The sequence below is a fragment of the Rhineura floridana genome, chromosome 12 (assembly GCF_030035675.1).
Source record: "Rhineura floridana isolate rRhiFlo1 chromosome 12, rRhiFlo1.hap2, whole genome shotgun sequence".
NCBI classification, from domain to species: Eukaryota; Metazoa; Chordata; class Lepidosauria; order Squamata; family Rhineuridae; genus Rhineura; species Rhineura floridana.
Window position 1 is genome coordinate 34979563 of NC_084491.1, and position 24025 is coordinate 35003587.

The 24025-nt window shown below is 43.3% G+C and overlaps 1 protein-coding gene across 10 annotated transcripts in view; it reads right to left on the reverse strand.

The window, feature by feature from the left end:
• The window catches only part of LOC133368398 (opioid-binding protein/cell adhesion molecule), a 919374-nt gene that overhangs the window by 371970 nt on the left and 523379 nt on the right, over window positions 1–24025 (reverse strand). The window contains exon 1 of one of the 10 annotated variants that reach the window (XM_061592601.1): window positions 19394–19435. The exons of the other annotated variants lie outside the window; for them this stretch is intronic. The gene's annotated coding sequence lies outside the window, so the exon portion shown is untranslated. Of the gene's footprint in view, window positions 1–19393; window positions 19436–24025 lie in introns of those variants that run through there. 10 annotated transcript variants of the gene reach the window in all.

Here is a 24025-nt window from a genome sequence, read left to right on the forward strand (position 1 = left end):
CTACAGATGTAAAAAGGAATTGATTTCCATTCAGCCACATGTTCATCACTTACAGTGCTGTTTCCATTCTATTGGGTCAAAATTAGTCCTATCAATTAACTTTAATGGGTCTACTCTGAGTAGGACTAGCATTGTATACAATCCTTAGAATTGCTGAACAATGCTGCTAGTACTATATAAATGGAAATCTGTTTTGCTATAAAATAGCAAAAATGTATCCAAACACAGATGTTTGAGGTGTAGTAGAGGAAGAGGTACATTTGCTCACATTTGGTGGGAATGTCCTTGGGTAAAACTTTACTGTTTAGACATTGCAAAAGATATTAGGGAAATAGGAGGATATGAGATCCAAATGAATTTCAAACAATGTTACTGGGAGTGATGTAGAACTAAATGAAAATGTAGTACTAGTTGTGAACATGATAGCCATGGCATGCATTTTACTGGCAGAAACCTGGATATCTGTTATTTTACCAACTCTTGATCAATGGAGATGTGGAAAAGTAAGTTCATGAATAAAATCTTGGCTTATAAATATCCATGGGAATGAAGATATGACTCCATATATATGTATTTGTACAATTTTGAAATACATGTAGAACACCAGATTTAACTCCCATGGACATTTTGACAAGGCATTTGGACATAAATGAATGTGAGTTTCTCCTTCTGGATCTGATGATGATTTACTTTGGATTGGTGTTTTCCCCCCCTCTTTTAGACATGATTGTATTTTATTCTTATTGCACCCCACCCTGGGACTTTTTGTGAAGTAATAAATATTTATAATAAACAAACATGGACTAAGGGTTATATCCAATGCTAGTCCTACCCAGAGTAAACCCACTGAAACTATTGAACCGACCTGGACCCTGTGTTTGTCATCTGAGGCCTTTCTTCATGCGCCCCCTCCATGGGAGGCTCAGAGTGTGGCAACACAAGAATGGGCCATTTCAGTGGTGGCCCCCCGACTGTGGAATGCTCTCCCCAGGGAACCACGCCTGGCACCTTCTCTGTCCATCTTTTCACTTAGACCTTTGGTATGCTGCTTTAGTCCTTTTTGTTTGGATTTTAAATTTTGTATATTGTATTGCTTTAAAATTTGTGTTATATTGGATGTAAAATTGTAAGTCACCTAAGACCACGAGGTATGAGGCGGCTGGTAAATTACATAAATAAAATATTTTTGAACCTCCGTTAGTCATGTCCATTAACTTCAATGGGTCTTCTCTGAATAGGACTAGCCCTGGCTACAACCCCCAATCTACATGCACCTCAAATGATCTCAGCATACTCTTTTGCTTTGTTTGGATGAAGTTAGGAAAGACTAAACATAGAATTATATTTTGTCCCTCTTTTGCTTCTTTGTCTTTAATGAACTTAAATCCAAGTTTTATCCCAATCCAAATATGTTACAAGTTAGTTGAGTCAGAATCTCTCCTTACTCCTGTTGAAAGTAATCAAATATTTTGTGTTCCTATCCAACTGACATCTACTCAGAGTACACCCATTGAAATTAATGGACTTAACTTAGTTGTGCCCGTAAATTTCAACGGGTCTACTCAGAGTATGACTAACATTGGAAACAATCCTTTGTTCTAATTTATTTTGTGAAAATATAATGAACTATTCAAACAAGTGTCCACAGTAGGTTTTAATTGGGCTTTATGCTCCTCCGTTCAAAAGTAGCGACAGCAGTACGATGAAGATTGGAGATCACTGAAAAGCACCTTGTTAATAGATATTCTATAAATTGGTTGAACTGTATAATGGTTTATGCATTCAGCCACTGTTTCACACACACACACACACACACACACACACACACACACACACACGGGTTACCAGGTCAGAAGCATCCCAAAACCTGAGATTTCAGGGTCAGACCCTTGTGATGTCATAGGGGCGGACCCTAGTGGTAAGCATGATAAGTTAAGCATCAACCACAGTTGAAATATTTCTCTGACTGGAAATTAAGATAGAAATCTTAGCTAAATGAGGGTGCTCCCAGGCCCAACGGACCTCCTGATAAGATGGTATATACAGGAGGCCTTCACCTGCAGAGTGCAGTGATCGACTAGGTATATAAGGGGCAAGATGATCTTTCAGTTTTTGTTTGAGAGCTAAAAATCACAGTTGTTTGCAATACCCCTGAAACAAAAAGATGTGAGGAGAAGTCAATCAGTATCAGGAGACTTTCTGTATGTGACTTGACAAAATGTGAGAGGCCAAACATACTTGCCTGAATGCTGTTCTGCCGCTTGGGCACGCAAGAGACCTGACCTTTCTAAGTGCTGGGGATGTTTGTTTCTTATAATCCTTTTGTGGGGATGAACTTTGCGGTCTCAACAGCAACTGGAGGACATGGGAGTTAACAAGGAAGGGAGAAAGAAGCCAAGTGAATTGGATCTGTCCTTTGTGCCAGTGAATGTGCTTTAGAAAAACGAGAAGAAATGGAGACAATGAACGCTACGAACAGCTAATCAATAGCCCAATCAGCCTTTTTGCCTTTAACCCTTCCTTTCTTTTTCCAGATTTCTCTCCTTTCTTCCTTTGTCCCCTCCCTTTCTCAAGATTCTTAGAAAAGGTAAATTATTAAATGTTTTTCCAAAGCCTGGGCAGTTCAGAGTAGAAAAGCTGATCTGCCCACTGAAGACATTCAGTCACATCCAGAAAACCTAATTAGGAACTTCCATTTGAGATCTACAGTTCACAGCTAAGATAGAACTCTTTCAATCGATCAACGCTTTGAACCAGGGTTGGGAAACCCTTCAGCTGTTGTTGGATTCCAGCTCCTATAGCACCCAGCTGACATAGCCAATGCTCAAGAATGATGGTGATCATAGTCCAGCAACATCTGGAGGGCCACAGGTTTCCCATCCCTGCCCTAGATATAAAACTCAGCAACAAGCAAATCCACAATTTTTCCTTCCAGAGTGGAAAGTCATGGGAAACTGCTGTATCCTTGGCTTTTGTTTTTGTTTTCTCAACTTGGTGGCATTTTTTGGCGGAGAGGAGGCAGTTCCATCTCTTGAAATCCACATAACTTTAGGATGTTCATCTCTGCCCTTTGGAAACAGGTTGCCACAAAGCTGAGCTGCCTTCTACATTTTAAGATGAGCATCCCCAGCCTGATGGAAAACTCTCAGTGACCTGGAGGAACTGGTTTGGTGCCATCCCAGTTGCATTCACAAATGCACATTCATCATGTGATGACAGCAACCATGAAAAGCTGCTTTCACTGTGTGGAAGAATGATCACAGAGAATTTCTACATCAGCTGGCATTTCCTGAAACAAAATGCTTTTCAGGAGATGCCATTCACACATTCATAGGAATATAGTAACATAGGAAGCTTCCATACACCAAGTCATTCTAGTTAAGAATTGCTACACCAATGTTCTTCAACTTTGGTCCCAGGTGCTGTCGGACTACAACTCTCATAAACCCCAGCCAGTTTAGCCAATGGCCAAGAATGATAGGAGTTGTAGTCCAACAGCATCTGGAGACCCAAGGTTGAAGAACAGTGGTCTACACTGACCGGCAGTGGCTCTCCAGGGCTTTAGGTAGGGTTCTCTCCAGCTCGACCTGAAGATGCTGGGGTTTGAATCTGGGATCTTCTGCATACAAAGCAGAGCATCCCTAAATTCCCCGGAATACTTAGAAAGATTTCGTTGCAAGCAATCCAGTGGCATACAAATTGGCTTGCTGGATCATCCCAACCCATCTGGTTCAGACTTCTGTTTCCAACAGTAATGCTGATGAGGTCTGAGCAGGGAAGAGGGGCTTGAAGGTGATGTAGTGACCTTCCCCAGCTCAAAAAGAGGCACTATATTTTGAGTTGGGTTCAGACCGTTTTGAGTGTTCACCTAGTTCAAAATGGAATTGGATTCCCCACCCTGGCCGCTAGCCCTCCATGACACTGTCCTGCCAAAATCATGGGATTTGTAGCTTACTCTGCCAGGCAGGACATAGCATTCCTTTGGAGCATCATTTTAATTGTGGGGCTAATCTTCCTAGTGAGTCCTCCCAGCTGTCAAATCCTTTCCCCAAGGGTGTGTTTTTATTTCTTTGTTCTTGTTTTGTTTGGGGTTTTTTTTTTGCTTGTTTTTGCTTGTGAGCTGGAAGGGGCTTACATGGCACCAGCACTCACCTGAGTTTTTGCAAGCATTCTTACGGAATATATGCAAAAAGGCCCTGAGGTTAAAGTATTCAGTAGAAATGTTCACAAAATCTAAATGGTTCTGAGCAGAGGTTCACACATCACTAGTTCCCAACAGTTAACAGCCAATTACCTCAAAAAACTCACAGGCAAGGCATGACGATGATGGCAACACACACGAAGCATTAACACTGCATTTTTCTCTAGGACATGGGTGTGTATCCCATGGTCCTCCAGACGTTTTTGGATTTCAGCTCCAAAGAGTCCCAATCAATGGGCCCTAACCAGCTTGTCCAATGGTCAGGGATGATGGGGAGCTGCAGTTCAGCAACATCTGGAAGGTCCTGCTTTAGAATCTGCTACTTGGAGGTATATTAGTTCTAGGGAGCTACAAGATTTAAGCGGGATCAAGGCACGCATAGCCCTGCCAGACAAGCTGTGTTCTGCTTGCCTTGATCCCGAGAGATGCTATTCCCCCCACCCCAGTAACAGAGCACGTGTGTTTTATGCAAAAGATCCCTTGTTCAATCCCTGACATCTCTAGGTGGAGCTGGGACAGACTCCTGCCTTGATCCCGAGATGGCTGCTCCCAGACTATGGATGGAGAACTTGCAACTTTTCAGATGTTGCCAGCCTACAACTCCCATCATCCCTGTTGACCATTCCGGATACGGCTGATAGGAGTTGGAGTCCAAAAACATCTGAGTTAGATGGCTTAATGGTCCCCAGCTCTGGTGCAGCCTTGGTATAAGGACGCTTCATATTGTTACCAAGATGAAATCACTAAGATGTTCTCCTTCCTAGAAATGACACATGTGTAGCATCAGGTTCTCAGGGGGAATTCTGGTACAACTAGTCCCCACTGTGAAAGGGCACTCCACTGATGCCCTGTAGCTTGCACCTTCTCCCTAGTGAAGTTGATGGGCTTTAGGGCAGAGGAAAGCAATGGTGTGCACTTTCCAAGTGCCTTCAAGCATTCATGAGCATTCACATGGGATGCCCCCAAAGCCCTTGTGCTTTTGCAAGTGTTCAGCTGAAACACTTGCATAGGGCCATCATCTTTCAAGGTTGGCAGAGGAATGCTAGTGCATCCCCTTCCAAACATGGAGATGCTGTCGTGATTGTTAGATCTGCTTTCCATGCCTGCTTCCCCCCTTCAGCAGTTTATATAAGATAATGCAATCTCCCCACTCCTTGGGAGACATTTATCCCCAGCATTCTTCCCAAAGGAATCAACATGTACCGGACACTGATCCTCAAAAAGCCTATTTGCGTTGGTGAGATGTGGAGAGAGAGAGAGAGAGAGATGAAGTTGATGAAGTGATAAAGCTGCAGGCAGCAACGGCAGGGGGAACGGAATGTGTGAGAGGACAAATGCTCTGTAGAGTGAGCCTGCTCTTCTAGTTCATGAAAAGAATCAACCACATCATGCTGAAGACAACTGGACAGATTAGTGTGATGCTGCCATAGTTCCTCTGCTGAGTGTGTGTGCTTAAAGGCTGCCCAGTAGAAACAAACACATACACACACACAACCAAGCTTGCATAAGTCATACCCAGGCAGGCAGTGAGAAGATCAAGAAGACTGCTCCTATCACCTCTCAGAGCAAAGGCCGCTCTGATGTCTGCAGTACTGCCAAGTACCTGAGCCCTGTGAAAACTCTTCATGTTTCCAGGTAGATCAAACAGTAAGAATGGAAAGATCTCGGATTTTGTGATAAACAGAGTGTGGATTCTTGCTCTGAAAACACATCCAAATGATGCCAGTGGCTTAGCAAACCACTTTGTGGTGGTTGGTGGCTCAGGATATAAAACAACAATAAAACCCAGCCTGGACTGCTCTTACGCCAGTATGGAGTCATGTTTCAAGTGTCATTCTAGGAGGAGGGAGTCCTGGGTTCAAGTCCCTGTCCAGCCTCAAAGCTTACTGGGTGACCTTGGGCCAGTCTGAGCCTTGAAAGATAAGTGAGGGTGAGGCTGAACCCCATTTTGAGCTTCTTGGTGGAAAGGTGAGCTCAAAAATGTAATCATTGAATACATATTAAATAAGTTGATTCATTTATGTAATAAATGGATCCATTTAATAGCAGCTTAATCTGCACAGAAATCTTTGGGTGAAATTTCTCATACCATGGAGCTAAGGTATGCAGATCAAACCATTGCTGAAATGCACAGTCAAAAAGTTGGCAACCCTACTATGCGTGTGGCTGGATCAGAACTTCTTCAATATGTCTGTGAATGAGATAATCCACACAGGGCTAAGGAAAACACATTAACATCCAAAAGGTTAATAGGTGATGCCAACGGCCTGGGAATTTCCCTTAGCAGCTTTGCACAACACAGCTTATTTCTCTCTTTAAAAACAGGGGGAAAGGGGGAAAAAGAGAAATTAATGTTAATAAACAATCTCGTTTAAGACCACCGGTGCTCATATTTCTGCTCCACTTGATTCCCTCGTAAGAACTTTATCCTGACAGATCTATTTTGACCAAATTGTCTAATTGAAAACAGCTCCAGTTTCCTTTCCCTTTCACGATGCCTGCAAAAAAAATAATAACAATGCAATTGGAGGAATTTTGCTTTGGCAGCAAATGGCAGCCTCCTCCAGGGACTTCGTGCTGAGGCAGCCAAAGCTGCTCTGTCTGGCTGAAATTATAAATGGAAAATGCCTATCAGCTCCAGCCTGCTAGCATCAAGGCACCTGAACCCGGCTAATGTTTCTCCTGTGTCAACAGCCAGAGTGGAAATATAATTAATTAAAGGAGAAGGCATCAAGAGCTGCTTACGAAGAGCTAGAGGGTGACGGCAGCATCGGGCAAGGGAGGCGGAAGCAAGAACTGCTTGGTTTCTGGGAACGACTTGCTAAGAGTAGAACTGGGGTGGCGCAACAGGAGTCAACAGGGGCCCATCTGAGATCATCTGCTTGATTATTTATGGCAAGGGCGCTGCTGAACTACTGCTTCCATCATCCTTGACCATCGGCCATGCTTGCTGGGGCTGATGGGAGTTGTAGTTCAGCAGCATCTGGAGGGCCAAAGGTTCCCCATCCTTGATTTATGGCAATGTGGGGCTGCCTTCAAAAATAGTTTGGGAACTGCAGCTTGTCCAAAATACGGCTGTGAGGCTCTTAAGTAGGGCTAGACATCATGAAGATATTATGCCAGTGCCTCGCCAACTGCACCAGCTTTCAGTATATTTCCAGGCTTGATTCAAAGTGTTGGTTTTGACTTTTAGAGCCCTTTGTGCCTTAGGATCAGGGTACCTGACTAGTTCACCAACTGTGCCTGCTCCTACATCAGACTCCCCTAACCTACAGGTTTTTGAACTTCAATTCCCATCATCTTTGATCATTGGCCATGCTGGCTGAGGGTGATAGGAACTGTCGTCTAAAACATCTGTAGAATGCTAGGTTAGGGAAGACTGCCCTACATTAAGATATTTAACAGAGGCTCTTCTTTTGGTGTCCTCTTTGCCATGTGGCATCAGGTAGCCACCAGAAAAAGGGGCTTCTCAGTGGTGGCTCCAGCTGTGGAGTGCTCTCCAATGGAGACCATGGGCAAATACTCTGAGATGGTATTAGGAAGCTCCTTATCTTTGCTCCGAATGCATTTGTGCATCATGTGTGATTGAGTGATCCAATCACAGATGCAGCAGAATTGTATCATGTGTGATTGAGTGATCCAATCATAGATGCTGCAGAATCTTTAGAGGACAGATTATTCTTTTCCAAATGTAATTTGTTTTTCAAGTGCAAAAGTGAAGAATTCCTGCCATTTTAATACGGGGGGGGGGATTGCAAAAGAATAAGGGCTAGTATTCAGTGCTAGTCCTACTCAGAGTAGACCCACTGAAATTAATATACATGACTAACTTATATTCATTAATTTCAATGGGTCTACTGTGAATAAGCTGTCGTTGAATATAACCCAAGGATCCCATGGAAAACTGGGCCATTCCTTAAACTGATCACCAGGACGCACCCTAACACTTTTATTTTGGGTCTTTTGAGCCCCAACTTGCTTGTATGGGGCAGTTCAGCATGTCAATCCAGAGAGAGATCTTCCCATAAATGTCACTAGAACAGAGATTATAAATAACTAAGTCATGTCCCTCACAGATGAGCGTGGCGTCTGCAAGCCGGTAGAAAGGCCCAGACGAGAACAGTCTGGGCTGAATCTTTAATAGCAATATCAATCAATATTAAAAATGTATGGGCAGCCCCAGTTTTTAAACCCCTCTTCAATTAATCTTTTAAATATAACTGTTATGCTTTAACTAGAGGCTTGGGGAAGCTTCAGCACAGTGGCTGCTCTCTTGTCCTGACCAGGGAATTCATGCAGGCTCAAGTGACGCAACTGGAAGGAACAGCAATAAGTAAATGCTTATACGCTGGCAAGTTTCCTGGAAACTGGGAAAGATGAAACAGCAAAAAGCCTTTTTGTGAAAAATCCTTTTTAAGTTAGATTCAATGCCAGGTCCTGTTCATCTTTACAGGGTTAGGAGCCCTGTGGAGTGCAGAAAGATTAGACAACTCCCCCAGTTCAAACCAAAAAACATTCTGCAAAACCACTGATAAGGAGCATAGAAATTATGCAAAACATAACAGGATTTTGAACACAGAATGAGGGGTCCTTTGGCACCAGGCTTTTGTCTTTAAGATGAGTAGAATGTTTAGATGTGTTGGTCCCTTTTCTTTCACATGTAAATACACACCTTGGAGAATAAGGTCTTTCTGCCTTATTTCCAGTCCTGGTGGCTCTTTAACAAGAAAACTTGAATAATCTCAAAGATGGGGAAAAAAACGATATGGCTTGCAGATCAGTATTTTTGTTGTTGTTTATGTTTGGCCTGTTATATCTTTATATTGCACTCTTTGTATAGAGAGAGACAGTTTTGAAAGCAACAAACAGAACTTCACCCAAGCTTGCTCAGGATCCCTATAAGGATTCCGTTAATCATCTAAAAATAAATGCATGTAATTGTGATTAACAAAACAGAGGTTTTCATTGTTCTACCAAAATGTTTCAGCTTCTGCCTTCATCAGCTGCTAACATACCAAGGATGTTAAAGGACAGACAGACAGACAGACAGACAGACAGACAGACAGACAGACAGACAGACAGACAGAAGAAAGAAAGAAAGAAAGAAAGAAAGAAAGAAAGAAAGAAAGAAAGAAAGAAAGAAAGAAAGAAAGAAAGAAAGAAAGAAAGAAAGAAAGAAAGAAAGAAAGAAAGAAAGGGGCTCAGTTCTCAATGGTATGGCACACAGACTAAGAAAGGGGCTCCCCATTCCCAAATGGGTTTACCAGTAGCAGTAAGCAGTAATTGAGGAGGGCCAGGATCTCTTCTCAATCATCCCAGAGTGTAGGACATGGAATAACGGGCTCAAATTACAGAAAGCCAGATTTTGACTGAACATCAGAAAAAACTTCCTAATTATTAGAGTTATGACAATGGAACCAATGACCTAGGGAGGTGGTAGGCTCTCCAACACTGGAGGCATTCAAGAAGCAGCTGGACAGCCACCTGTTGGGGATGCTTTAAGTTGGATCCCTGCACTGAGCAGGGGGTTGGGCTCTCTTCCATATAAGTGAATAGCTTCCATGAATACTGGCTGGATTGTAGCCTACTGTACAGCCACATCCATCGCTCCTCTTGGTTTTGCATCTGGCCCCACCCACCATTGGTACGTGGCTCCCATATGGTTGTCCATGAGGGAATGTGGCCTTCGGGCTAAAAAAATGTTTCCCACTTCTGGCATAACAGGCGCAACAGAGAGATGCATTGTCTTTTGAAGTCTTGCTATGGGCCTCCTGCTATATCCCGTTGCATAAAGAGGTTATGTAGATAGACAGGACAGGCAGATGTTCATCCCGATCCTAAGCATATGTATGTTTATTCAGATGTCACACCCACTTGGGTCCATGGGCCTCACTCCAAAGTTAGCATGCATAAGAATGCAGTCTAAAAAGGGAGAAGTGGACAGACCTGTTGGCATGTGCTGATGTTCACATATTATGCTTCAGAGCCTGACATTGCATTTTCATTTTGTTTTGTTTGTTCCAAATGAGATTTCCCCAGGAGTGGTTTTTTATGTAAGAAATGGCTTGTGTCAAAATAAAAAAAAAGAGATCATAGAATCATAGAATAGCATCTCAAAGACGCTGGAAAGGATGGCTGCTTTTCATCAAATTAGCCCAATGCATTTTGGCTCAAGTGCCTTTTTCAAGGGCTTATTTGCTTCTTTACAAACTGATAAAAAATCATTCACTTCAAAGAATTTGTAGGACTTTTAAAGAGCCAGTGTGGTGTAGTGGTTAAGGTTTCGGACTACGACCTGGGAGACCAGGGCTCGAATCCCCACATAGCCATGAAGTTCACTGGGTGACCTTGGGCCAGTCACTGCCTCTCAGCCTCAGAGGGAGGCAATGGTAAATCCCCTCTGAATACCGCTTGCCATGAAAACCCTATTCATAGGGTCTCCATAAGTTGGAATCGACTTGAAGGCAGTCCATTTCATTTTTTAAAGGAGTTTGCAAAGAAACAAATAAGCCCTTGAAAAAGGCACTTGAGACAAAACGTGTCGGGCTAATTGGATAATAAACAGCTATCCTTTCCAGCACCTTTGAGACAGATCTCTCTTCTTTTGTTTGCATTATTGGATGCTTCCTGTTTTGGTGTGTGTGTGCGTTTCCTTTTGGGTCAGAATCAGCTTCTGGATTAATTGGGGAGGGGCAGAAATAACATGCACCCAATTAACTTTTGGGAAATATTTGGAGCAACTTCTCTCACAGCTAATAGTCCTACATTGCCCTCAGACAAACCGGCTGTTTTTCTTAGACCTATTAATCTAATGTATACACCTACCAAATAGTGCCACAAGATATACACAAAGTATGTATCCATAGTAGGTAATCAGATCACCCCTTAAGCAGGCTCTTGGCTTTGTGCAGGAGTACTATACTCAGAGAAGGCCAGAAGCACTCCTGACTCTCATTCAATACTTCTTCAAAAGTGAAGATTCTCCCAGTTCTAAGAGATCTAAGAGATAAACTACGTACAGGCCCATGTCCTTCCTGTTGCCTGTGGCTCCGTACCTGTGTCAAGAAACACTTTGGACATGCAGCTGTTGTATAAAAGCATGCCTCCCATGATTTCTGCAAGCACGAGTATCAGTCTAACAGGAAATCACACTAAAACTGAATTGAATTGTGCTGATGTTTTGATGCAGAAGGTCCAAAGCTTAGAGTGGTATCCAGCGTAGCACTAAGGCTGCAGTCCACTACATATCTACTCAGAGATAAACTCCATTGGGTTCAATTGGATTTACCCTGGGGTAAGTGTGTATTGGATTGTAGCCTAATAGAGTAATTTAGTGATATACTTTTTCTGCTGGCAAATTGTTTTGCATCTGTGAAACATTGTTGTGCAAAAGAATGAATAAGCAGATTGCTGGTAACTTTGTTGCACAATCTGTGGCACAATGCATTTCTGCTAGTGCAGCTGTTGCATTGGATCCCTCCATTGCATAAGATGAAAACTCAGCCATTTGCTAGTGTAAGAGCGCATGTGCTAGGGTACCAAGGCTGGAGACAGTCCTTCATCTGCAGCATCAGCAGATTGAGCTGGGAATTTTCCCATCTGAAACTCATGAGGGCTGCCTCCAGTCATTGTTAATGCTACTGAGCTAAGTGGACCAACGGTCTGACTTGGTATAAGGCAGCTTCCCATATTCCTATGAGAGGCTGTGACCTGGTATGAACTGCAACCTGCCTACTGTATCTTCATATAGAAAAGCTGATCATACATTATGGAAAATAAAATAATAATTAATATTACAGATATTCACGAATAGGCAAAACAACCTTGTGGTTTAAGAACATACCTATAGCCAACAGATATTTCTATCAAACTTTAAAAAGCAGGGAAATTGGGCAGCTATAGCGAATGTACCAGGGGAGCAGGAGACCTGACCTCCTCTGAGATATTGTATTGTCCTACAAATTTGTAAAAATGCAAACACATGGGCACATGTTACCAAATTATTCCAAGCTACACAGCAAGTGGATTGGACTGTGAAACACCAACCCAAATTGTGTTTATATTTTTACAAATTTGTAGGGCAGTACAATATCCCAGACAGGAGATCAGATCTCGTGCTCCCCTGGTGCATTCACTATAGCTGGCCAATTTCCCTGCTTTTTAGATAGAAACATCCTCTGCTTTTTAATCCTGGAGGTAAGAAATGGGATCCTTTGCAAGTCTGCTGAGAATTGATTGATCATTTGCATTCTTATTGTGTTCAGTGGGATTTACTCCCCTGCAGTCATGCTTAGGATAGGTGAAACTGACCATAGGGGGTGGGGACGGGAGGAGGAGGAAGGGCAGAGGGGAGGAGGGGGAGGAGGGGAGGAGGAGGGCAGGTTTGATCATTTGCATGCTTATTGAGTTCAGTGGGGTTTACTTCCGTGCAATCATGCTTAGGATAGGAAAAACTGACATGGGGAAGGGGGAGGGGAGAGGGGAGGGGAAAGAGGAGGAGGGGAAGGAGGGGATTGGAAGGGGATGGGGAGGGGGAAGGAGGAGAAAAGGAAGGGGGAGGGAATGGGCAAGAGGACGGCAATAGGAGGGAGGAGGAGGGGAGGGCAGGTTTGATCATTTGCATGTTTTTTGAGGTCAGTGAGATTTACTCCTGTGCAATTATGCTTAGCAAAGATGAAACTGACCTGGGGGAGGGACAGGGGGAGGAGGAGAGCAGCAAGGAGGGGGGAGGGAGGGGGAGGGGAGGAGTGGAGGAAAGGGAGGAGAAAGGAGGAGAGGAGATTGGATGGGTGGACACTGGGCAGAGGGGAAGCCCCTTTCCTTTCCAAAAGGAAAACATTGTGAACAGTATCATTGTTTTTCAGCATTTCCCTTACCTTTTTATTCTACGGCAGGCACATATAGTCTCCCACCCAAATTTAAAGCAAAGCTGTCACTGGCCACATCCACACCAGCCCTTTATTCCACTTTAGACAGTCATGGCTTCTTCCAATGAATCCTGGGAAGTGTAGTTAGTGAAGGGTGCTGAGAGTTGCTAGGAGATAACCTGTTCCTCTTACAGAGCGGCTGACTGTTAAACCACTCTGGCCACTGGAGCTTTGTCAGGAGAATAGGAGTCTCCTCTCAGCACCCTTCACAAACTACACTTCCCAGGATTCTTTAGAGAAGCCATGACTGTCTAAAGTGAAATAAAGGGCTGGTGTGGGGGTGGCCCCCTGATTAGCCAAGCCAAGCAGCTGTGAGTCTGGCTTTTAGAACACTGGCAGTTGGTTCTTACTGAGCATGCCTGGGCTTATCATTTACTTCAATTCTAAATTTCTTAAATTAATTAAAAATCAGCTAGGCATTTTTTAAACTTTTAAGGTGCAGAAGATAAAGGTCAGAGTATGGGGAAAGGACAGTAATAGGATTACAGGTACTCAGTGAACATGGATGATCTTTAATTAATTTCAACAAATTATGAGAACTCTGACAGAAAAAAGCCCAAGGGGTCTGGGTTTTTCTCTCTCTCTTTTTACACTTTGAACTCTCGATTCTCTGTTTTGTGTATCACCATGAAAATTTAGAGGGTTGTTAAGCAAGCGTTTCTGCATTCAGAACTATAAGTTTTGTCAGGTTTTTAAAAATGAGTTTATGGGAAGCACCAGAATGGTGGGGGGTATTTTCAATGTAACATTGCGGAATGCAAAAAATCCATGCTGGCTATAGTGTACAGTCACTCTCATGGCTGTATAATGACTGCACAAAATCGACTAAGGAGCTAGCTGCTTGGTCCAGTTACCTCTTGCATCCTCCGTAACTACCATGGAGGCCACAGTTTTTGTTTGTGTTCGCATTATCCACTATCCAACAGAGAAGTGGCATGATGCTGAGTGTCTGAAACATGACAAGGTCACTGAAAAAAGAAAAAGTCGCCAGGGATGAAGATCTGTCTTCATTTACTTTCTCGTTCAGACTTTTTTGTTGTTGTAAATGACACATCTCCAACTCCCAGCTGATATCCAGGAACTACCCAGGCTGTACCCATGATGCCATTGCCCCTGTCAATGGTGACAGCTATTCCTGCCTATGAGAAGTGTGTGAGCATGAGAAAATGCCAGGCAAATGGCATCCATTCGAACAAGGTGATTCCCGTCAACACGCTGCTAATATATGCGGGGAAAATGACATTTCACTTCTGCCTCACTTGCCATTTCACGTTAAGAGGCTTGCCCCAGCTGCACGGTTTGTAGAATAAATGGCTCTTTGCACAGTAAATACACTCTGCTAAATTATTCGGGATTATTGTGTTGTGCTATTGCCCCGATAAAATGGCATTTCAAAAATAATAATAATTGTTTGGGAGCTAATTTATGTTTTCAAAGCGCCAATGCGTATGAAATGCTTATTCAGTGGCAGCAGAAGTTTTCCTCTTGAAGTTGGCAACATCCAGTGAGGCTCTGGGTGGCTGTGCAAGATGGAAGGTGAAGCTGTGCTCCAGATTACCCTGGGACTTGTTGGCGGGACAAAAGGGGGGAGGACAGAGCTTGTCATTACAGCTTGTCATTAGAGCTTGGTTTCTGGAGAGGAAACAGCTGGTTCCTCCTTGGGCCCTAGACCTGAATGTCAGTAGATAACAACTATTATCTTGCCCAGACGATGCCTTGCCGGTAGGGGTGGGTGAATCTGTTGATTTTGGTTTCTCATTTTACCAATCTTAATTTGAGTTCATCACAGTTCCACCTCACTTTGTGGTGTTTTTTTATATATAAAAGCTCCCACAAAAACGTATAAGCATTTTAGTGCATTTTTCTCACAATTGGGGATGGGTGAATCTGCCCATTTCAGTTTCTCCCCTATTCTCTCTCCCCCCCCCCCAGACTTAAGTTAGGTTTTCTACATTTCCATAGCAGTTTTCAAAATTATCCTTTTCAAAGTCCTCGTGAAAATTCAGCAGCATTTTAGTACATGTCTCTCCTAATGCACCTATCTTTGTATGCAATGTTGTCTAGTATACATAAATTTTCTTTTTTTTTTTTTTCAATAATTTTTATTCAGATTTTCATAAAACATACAAGACGAAATCATAAAACATTCAAAGACAAAAAACAAAATCAAAAATAGTTAAACAAAAAAAAAAAAGAAAAAAAAAACAAAAATAAAAAATAAAGAGTAAAATATTGACTTCCCATTTGTCAAAGATCAACCCTGTCGCAGGTTTTGTTTCGTTATCTCAATCTCATCCATTATTTTCTGAAACATAGTTATTTCCAGATTCTCAGCCACTTTCTTAATTGCCATTTTAAAAGAAAAATATAGGAAAACCACTTCTTATTTCAGCAACAATTGGGTTAATACTCCAAACTTGGTGACATCACAGTATAAACAGAGCAGACAGCCTTATCTCTCCATGCTTAAGTAAACAAAATGCAGTTCCCAGGATCGAAACAATTAATGGCGGTTGTCAGGAAACAGATTCGTCAAAATAAAATAGACCAAAAAGAGAGTAGTCTCAGACAATATAATATTCTTCAAAATAAAAATCTGGAATAGAAATCCCTCTTCTGTGTATATCTTTAGAATGCAAATCCAGGACAGCTTTTTGCAACAAAAACAGAGATAAGCTATTAATTAGTGAGTAGCAGAGAGAAGTTATGGCTCCCCAGTGAGATGTCAAAAACCGATCAATCTGGCAAATCTCTTTTAAACAGCAACAATTTAAGTCAAGTAAAAGAAAAATATAGAAAGAAGGGTGCTTGCCTGTTAGTGCGTTCTCTCTTAGAAGATAAGATGAACGTTCGCTTTATCAGATAGAGCTTGTTGTTGAAAATCCGTCCCACCTTCGTCGGCTGGACCTCGTCCCATAAATTAATGAGATCTGGTCGTCCCAACAAAAATAGGCTTTGAGGTTAATCTCTTCGTTTCTCCCTACCCGGGAGAAGTTTAATCAGTCAAAAAAAAAAAAAAACCTGACTGATATATCTGAATAAGCTTCTTTTGAGGCAGGAGCCCGTCTCAAAAGCAGGCACAGGCTAAGTCACCCTTCCCGGAAGTCTAGTATACATAAATTTTCAAAGGAATTTTCCCTTATATGATGCACATTTGTATGCTATTTTCATGAATATGTGCATTCCAATGCATGTTTTACCCTAGTTTATGCATGTTTGTACATGTTACTTGGCTGGAGAACTGCCATACAAAATTCAGAGTAAGGTAAATTTCAAAGCATATCTGTGTTTGCATTCATGAACTGTTTCGGAAAGTGTGGATGAGGTAGGTTTGCTTATATATGCAAATTGAATCAAATTTCTCCCCCATGCCTACTCTTAAAATGCAATTTTGGCTAATATAGTCATTTTGCCAGCAAACCTCACATCAACATTGTGAAGGTCATCCAGTACACTGGGGATTTGAATGCAGGCCTCTTCAGACCAAGTTCAATGGTTTATCAACCAAATGCAACTGATACTTAAGTCAACAGGACTCAAATGACTTTGGTGGACCAAGGCTATCAGAGCTTTTGGGGCAACATTTGATTGAGAGGACCATTTAACTGTCCTTAGGCGGCATCATGCAAGACGCAGCCAGGGAAAAGGCAAGAGGTGGAAATGCAATGCAACATAACTAGGGATGTGAGAAGGCATAGGTTTCTGTTCTGCCCCACGCTCGTCGCATGCTGCACTGTTTCCTTTCTGCTGCAGCTCGGCTTCTGACAAAAACTACATAATTCATCTCACTGTTTACAATGGTGAAATGTTACATAATTACATTATCATCACCTTAGTCCACACCATTAATTACAATGCAAAGGAAACACAATGCAAATTGGAGGAAAAAGTCATCAATGATGTATCATTATGTACCATTTGTAGACTGAAAACAACAGCAGCAGCAAATACCAATCATATTTGCTGGATTGATTTGCATTCTGAACATGGGACACATTGGTTTCCATTCAATATGGGACATGGGACAAATAAGTGAACATCAGCAATTTCCTTCCCCGTTTCTGGAGAGGACACCCCTAAATGTCATTACAGACTCTTGTGATGGCTTGGGGGACTTTAAGGTGCAGTCTTGTTAAGCACACATCCTGGCAAGGTTGGAGATCATTCCTCTGACCTGTCCAGACCCCGCATCAAATCAGGGGCATGATTTCCACTTATTTCTCTCTATCAGTGGCCCCTTAATCAGCTTGGATACATGCAACTGCCCAGTTTCTCTGATCTCTTGTATTTGCCATGAAGTCAACCATCCTGTGCCGCTCTACCAACTTGCCATGGAAGAAATATCCCAGCTAAGCATCCTTCCCCCACTCCACCTCTTCCTCTCTGTGATATAACAACATCTTTGCTATTTAAAATTCATACCTACGCGAGGGAAATTATTTAGCAAGCTGTAATTACTTAACAAAAACAATGATGGCATTTTTAAATAAAGGAGCACTAATAAATACAACACCATAAATAAACTTCTCTCCCCAGTTATGGGAATTAATTTGTATTTAATTACTAGAAATTGCCATCAGTTACTACTATACAACCCTTAGAAGAAATGCAAACTCTTGTAAGGTTGGGATAATAACTGCTTATTAGAAGCATTTTCCCTATTTCTGTCTCCTTTCTTGGTTTGAGTCACTGCAATACAAAGTTTTGTCAGATCTCTGGCCTAAAAGAATATCCTCACACTAGCCATGAGGAGAGTGGATCAGGCAAAAAAAAAAAGCAACGAAAGGGAACAATTTGGCCAGAGTTAAGTAAGTAAGTGTGTGTGTGTGTGTGTTTATGTATATGTGTGTAAGAGAGAGAGAGATTCAAGTGCGCCTTTAACCACCAAATATTCAGAAAGGACCTTAACTTCTCTCCTAGGGCCCAGTGAGACAGTCTCCTACGGCCTAACCCTCATTAGCACGGCATTATCAATATTCACACAGCAACATCAGTGTACATTTCAAACAAGGCGACCAGTCTCTGCCCAAGAATGTGAAAGAAGTCTACAGTGTGACAGCAGTGTGGGGGAGACAATGGCAGGAGAGAGAGGCAAGACTAACAAGGGGTGGAGAGGTACACAGAACAGTTCATGCGCACTGAAGTGAGGACCGAAGGGGACATGAAACGCTTTCAGTAAAAAGAAGAAAGTGTCAGGATAGATGAGGAGAAGGGATGCTGCATGAGAAGGCCAGGCCTAAAGGGCAGACAAGAACAGCTGACATGGTGGAACGGTGCCTCCACCCTCCCAACGGTGGCGTTACTGTTCCTAGCTGGGGGAGTGTGGGCATGAGGCAGCGGTGAGGTTAGGGCTGTGAGGATGCTTCAGCAAACGCGATCCTGTGCTCCTGTCCTGCCAGTGGATCCATACAGCCCTACACTGCCCTGTCCTGGTAAGGCGCATTGACAGCACTGCCAGCAGAGTGGGGGTGCAGCGTCACCCTATCCATTGAAAAGACAGAGCCAACCCAAGGTATTTTGCTGTCTGAGGCAGTGAACATAGGAAGCTGCCTTATACTGAGTCAAACCATTGGTCCTGCTTAGTATTGTTGGCATTGTGTGGAGCAGCTCTCCAAGGTTTCAGGCAGGAATCTCTCCTAACTGGAGACAAAAGAAATTAAACCGGGGGCCTTCTACATGCCAAGCAGATGCTCTACCCACTAAGCTACACAACACTTCCCCAAGGGGAAGCCAGTAGCTCTTCCCTTCCACCCAGTAAGTCACTACCCATAATTATTTTCCTGAGGCTTAAAAATTCTCCCCTTCCTGGCAGTAAGCATGTAATAATAAATTAAATAAGAAACAATTTGCTGCTCTTTCATGACCCCCAAGGGCCCAAGGTCACGAGGTGAGGCCTGAGGTGGCGTAGTGGGAAATAACGACAGAAAGATAGCAAGGGGCAAAGCCATGGGGAGCTTTAAAGATAAGGACCAGATTCTTTGTTTTGTATAAAATGGGCACGTGGACAAGGGGAGCAGGGTTGTGCCCAATTGTCCCACACACTGACCTCCACATGTGCATCCAAAGGTCAGAAGAGAACCTTCATCTCACATGCATAGGCTCAGCATGCACAATCGTAAACCCTGCAAAATACAGGGTCCCCAGCTTCTTGGAGAGAGCCCACCATGGCACATGCATACATTGTGGGAGGAAGGGTGGGATATAAATCAAATAATAAATAAATAAATAAACATACAGTTGTACACACACACAGTTCTGTACCAACCTTCAGTTGAATGGATGGAGATATCAGAGGATGGTATCATTGGACACAATTCTGCTCCCCTCCAAACCCCTCCACTGACTATTTTATGTGTGTTTGTTGTGGGGAAAGCATTGCTGAAATTGTGCTGGATATGGAAGGCCCAGTAGGGATGCAAATGGGCATCATATCAAACTGCCAAAAGGGAGGATTTTTTTTTTTAAGAGTAAGAGTTCTGGATAGAGATGAAAGAACTGAGGTGTGGCAAGGGAGTGAAAGAGAGAAGTTTACGACAGCAGACAAGGCAAGCAGGGATGGAGGAGGAATTTGTTTCATTGCCTTTTTACGGCAGGCTGAGCTGAACCTGTGCTCCTGAGTTTGCTTGCAGATTGGAACACAACTCCTAGTCAAATTATGCACTTCTCCAGATCTTGCCATGCAGTTTTGATGCACAAAATATATTAAAAATGCATGTTTTATGGGTGAATGCATTGAAAAACATGGAAAAGTGCATATTTTAATCTAAGAAGTGCATATTTTATTTAAAAAATGTGTGTATAGAATGTGTACAAAATGTGTGCAATTTAAATGCAAACTTTTTGTGCCCTCTTTCAAAAAATCTGCATAAAACATGATGTGACAGACTTATGGTCAAGAGCCAGGAAGGCTGACGAAATTTGGTGCTCAGTCCATCCCTAGGCAAGAGAGAATGAACTTAAGTTGTAGGCACCACTGGAACTGAAAGGAATATATTTTTACAGTGTTTTAGAGAGAGAAGCAACTTGATTTACTGACAGACTGAATCTGGGGAGCAAAAGAAAGGGAAGGCATCAAATGCAAAACTTCCAGGGCTTATGCACTCAGTCTGCTTTTTCAACCAAGACAGATGGAAAAGGGCCATGTCCCTGCCCACCCCTCTTGGAACAAGGCATGCTGTAAACGCATTGCTTGCACCAGCCTTTCAAATCATCACCAGCCTAGATTATTGTGGTTCTGTTTTGGAATCTTTTGAAATAATCCCTGGGGTATAAGGACTTAAAGCAAAACTAGACTTGATGTTGATTGTGTAGATGTATTAATGTAATTGTTTTGGGGGGGTTTATTACACAAACAGCAGCTGTGATGAAGACTGAGCAACCTTGAAAACATCTGGGTGAGGAGGAGAAGTTTAACTCCTCCCCCTGCTGCAGTCCTGGCACAAATCCCCCACTTCAAAGCTGCAATTAAGATTTCAAGGGAAGCAACCACTGGTGCCAATAGGAGCATCCGTTGAAATGCAAATGGAACCTTCAGAGAGGCGATTATTCTGAGGAATCTAACAGGGAGACGCACAGTCTGTGTCTGCATTGGAATTGCTTTTGAAGATGTTTTTAAAGCTTTTTAAAAGATTTTTTTAATGATGCTTTGTTTTAATATATTTTAAAACCTGTTTTTAAGATGCTTTAGAGTGTTTTATTATTAATAATAATAACAACAATAATTTTTGCTGCTATGTGCCTTCAAGTCGATTACGACTTATGGCGACCCTATGAATCAGCAACCTCCAATAGCATCTGTCCTGAACCACCCTGTTCAGATCTTGTAAGTTCAGGTCTGTGGCTTCCTTTATGGCATCTAACAACAACAACAACAACAATAAAGAGAGATAGGAAGCTGCCTTATAGTGAAGCAATTGATCTAGCAATCCTCTCCAGGTTGTTGGTAGGACATTCCCAGCCATATCTGGGTACTGAATCTGGGACCTTCTGCATAAAGCAGGTCCTCTCTACACTGACCTACGACCCTTCCTTTAAGTCACAGGAACACAGAAAGCTGCCTTATATTGTGTCAAGCCATTGATCCATCTAGCTTAATATTGTCTCCACTGACTGGCAGTGGCTCTCCAGGGTTTCAGGCAGAGTTCTCTCCCAGGCCTACCCGGAGATGCTGTCAACTGGACCTGGTGCTTTCTGCAACCACTGAGCTACAGCCCTGGCTAAATTCCCCCTCTCCTCCCACAGTCCCAAGGTGGTTAAGGCTTTCCCTGGGCTGTTATATTTGCATAACAAAAATGTGCATGTTAATTGCAATCACACAATTAACTGTCATGTCTAGTTTGGTCTACTTCACTGTAGATCCAGGCTTCAGCCAGTGGCAGCTCCCCCAAGAATTAACCCGCTTCTTTGGAAGGGTTTCCTCCATTGGTTTCCTCCTCTGATGTCCTTTCATTATAAAAAATCCAAAATATGGACTGGCCTTCATTAATCGTCTCCCATCCTGCTTAATGCAAGCAAGGCCCCCTTCCTTTTCTTTTCTTTTCCTTAGTTTTATGTTAAACTGATGCTCCTGCAAGTTATGTAACAGGAGCAGTATAAACCAGGTCACAGACTACAGCCAGCCGAAACACATCCATCGGCAAAACCATCACATGTCCTGCTCAGCAGCAAATAAAACAAAGCCCAATTCCTATCCGCTTAATGACACAGGAGAGGAGAGGAGATTCTGAGCAGCAGCTAATGCATCTCTGTCTTCCCTGCAGACACAACATTTGCATCATCAGACCTGAGTCACGCATATCTGCCCTTCTTCAGAAACAGTATCTCCAGGTCCATGACCCTGGCCCTCTGAGCACCGTGCGCATGTGTGCTCACTGACACATTTGGGTAATGTGGCACCCTGCTCTCAGCAGAGTTGACTGCCCCCTCCCTCCTGCACTTTCTCCTTCAAAATCCAGCTGACTCATTTTCTGGCATTTTCTGCTTTAACATCCATTTGGTGCAGTTATTAACATCCATTCGGAGTGTGAAGGACAAGTTGATTCATACACAGAGCCAGGGGGCATTGCGTCCAAATCCATCACTCATGCTACACAATTGACACATTTCGCCTTTGTAAGATGCACCATCAAGCTCTCTCACTGGACAGCTGACACGGGGAGCAGTTTCTCATGCACAGGTGTTAGGAAGAGAGTCAGTCTGCGTACCAGAGCTTGTCACGCAGTGTGCTGTACCCAAGGGAAGGGGCACATCAAAGGAGGCACGTGGCACGCCTGCACCTGGCAAAGGGGTCAAAAAGGGCACCAACTCATGGTTAGTCAGCCATGTATCAGGCTCTATGCCAGAAATGCTGCTTCACATGATCTGCTTTCACCTCTGGCCCAGATTCCTCCCTGCACCAAGTCTTTCAGTAGACCTCTTCTTTGAAAGGGCTGCTTTATGGCAATTCTTGCCTTGGAGTGTCCAAGTCTCCCTTTTCCAGTCCAGTCTCCTCAGGAGTAAGTCCCAAGCTCCAGTGACAATTAAGTCCTCCCCATGCCGCTGCGGGGTTCCAGGGGAAGCTCTCCCCCAAGAGGACAGGGGTTTTCTACCTCGGCAAGCTTAAGTCAAGGGCTCCTATACAAGAGGGGTGGGGGGTTAGATAGGTATAGCATAGACTACTGGTATTCCCTCTGACCATGTCCAATGGGGCTTGGTCTCCACGAGGAAAACATGGAGCTTGACAAGGCCGGCAGTTTCCCCAGCCTGTTCCCTGCTCTCGGCTTGCTTCTTCGCCCAACTGTTGCTCATGCCCTGACAACAGTGGTGGTGGTGGTGAGGAGCAAGAGATGCCACTGCCTGCTTGCTCACTGCCTCTTTGTCCAGCACGAAAGAAAATGGTGCCAGCAATGAAGAAGTGGAATAGCAGCAACAGCTGATGAGGAGTCAGAGGCACTGCGGGAAGAGGTAGAAAGCGACAAGCGGCCTCCAAAATCTGGAGCCAGCACCAGCCCTCTCGCTAGTCAAAACCAACCCCCAATTTTAAATTGTGTTGTTTTTTTTAAAAAAAGTGTTTTTAAATTTGAATATTTGTTTTTAATGTTTTTAATTGTTGTAAACCGCCCAGAGAGCTTCGGCTATGGGGCAGTATACAAATGCAATAAATAATAAATAATAATATGGAGGAGGAATTTGTTCAATGCGCTTTTCTGCAGCAGATGGGCTGGACCCGATGCTCCCAGGCTTGCTTGCGGAACAGAAGACAACCCCCAACTGGATGACACGCTGATTTGGGTTCTGTGATGCAGTTTCAAGGTGCAAACGGTGCACAGAAAAAGATGTATTTTATGTAATGAAAGAGAGGGAACATGTGTGTTATGGGGAAGACAAATTGAATACTGTGTATGTTACGCAAAACTTGTATTTCAAGTAAAAAGTGAGTAAATTCCATAGCATTTAAATGTGGACTCCTCTGTGCATTCTTTATCTGCCCCACATTGCAAGGACCTATGACTGAGCACCAGCAACACTGAAACAGGGTGAGTAAGGCTGCTGAGGGATGGGGCCATGGGCCAGTGGGAGAGCACCTGCTTTGCATGCAGAAGGCCCTAGGTTCAATTGCTGGCCTCTCCAGGTAGGGCCGGGAAAGATTCCCCGTCTGAAATCCTGGTGAGTTGCTGCCAGTCAGTGTAGACAATACTAAGCTAAATGGACCAATAGGTCTGAATCAGTATAGGGCAGTTTCCCAAGCCCACCCCTACCAATGATCCGACCTACTGACCAAGTTGACAACCCAAAAAGATTACGCTATGAGGGATCTCTGGGGTGGCAACAGAATACATTTCTTTCATGATGCTCACAGGGAAATGGTCACGTGCAAATTCTTCTAACTGAAAACAGGCCTTCCGTGTCTAATCCATCA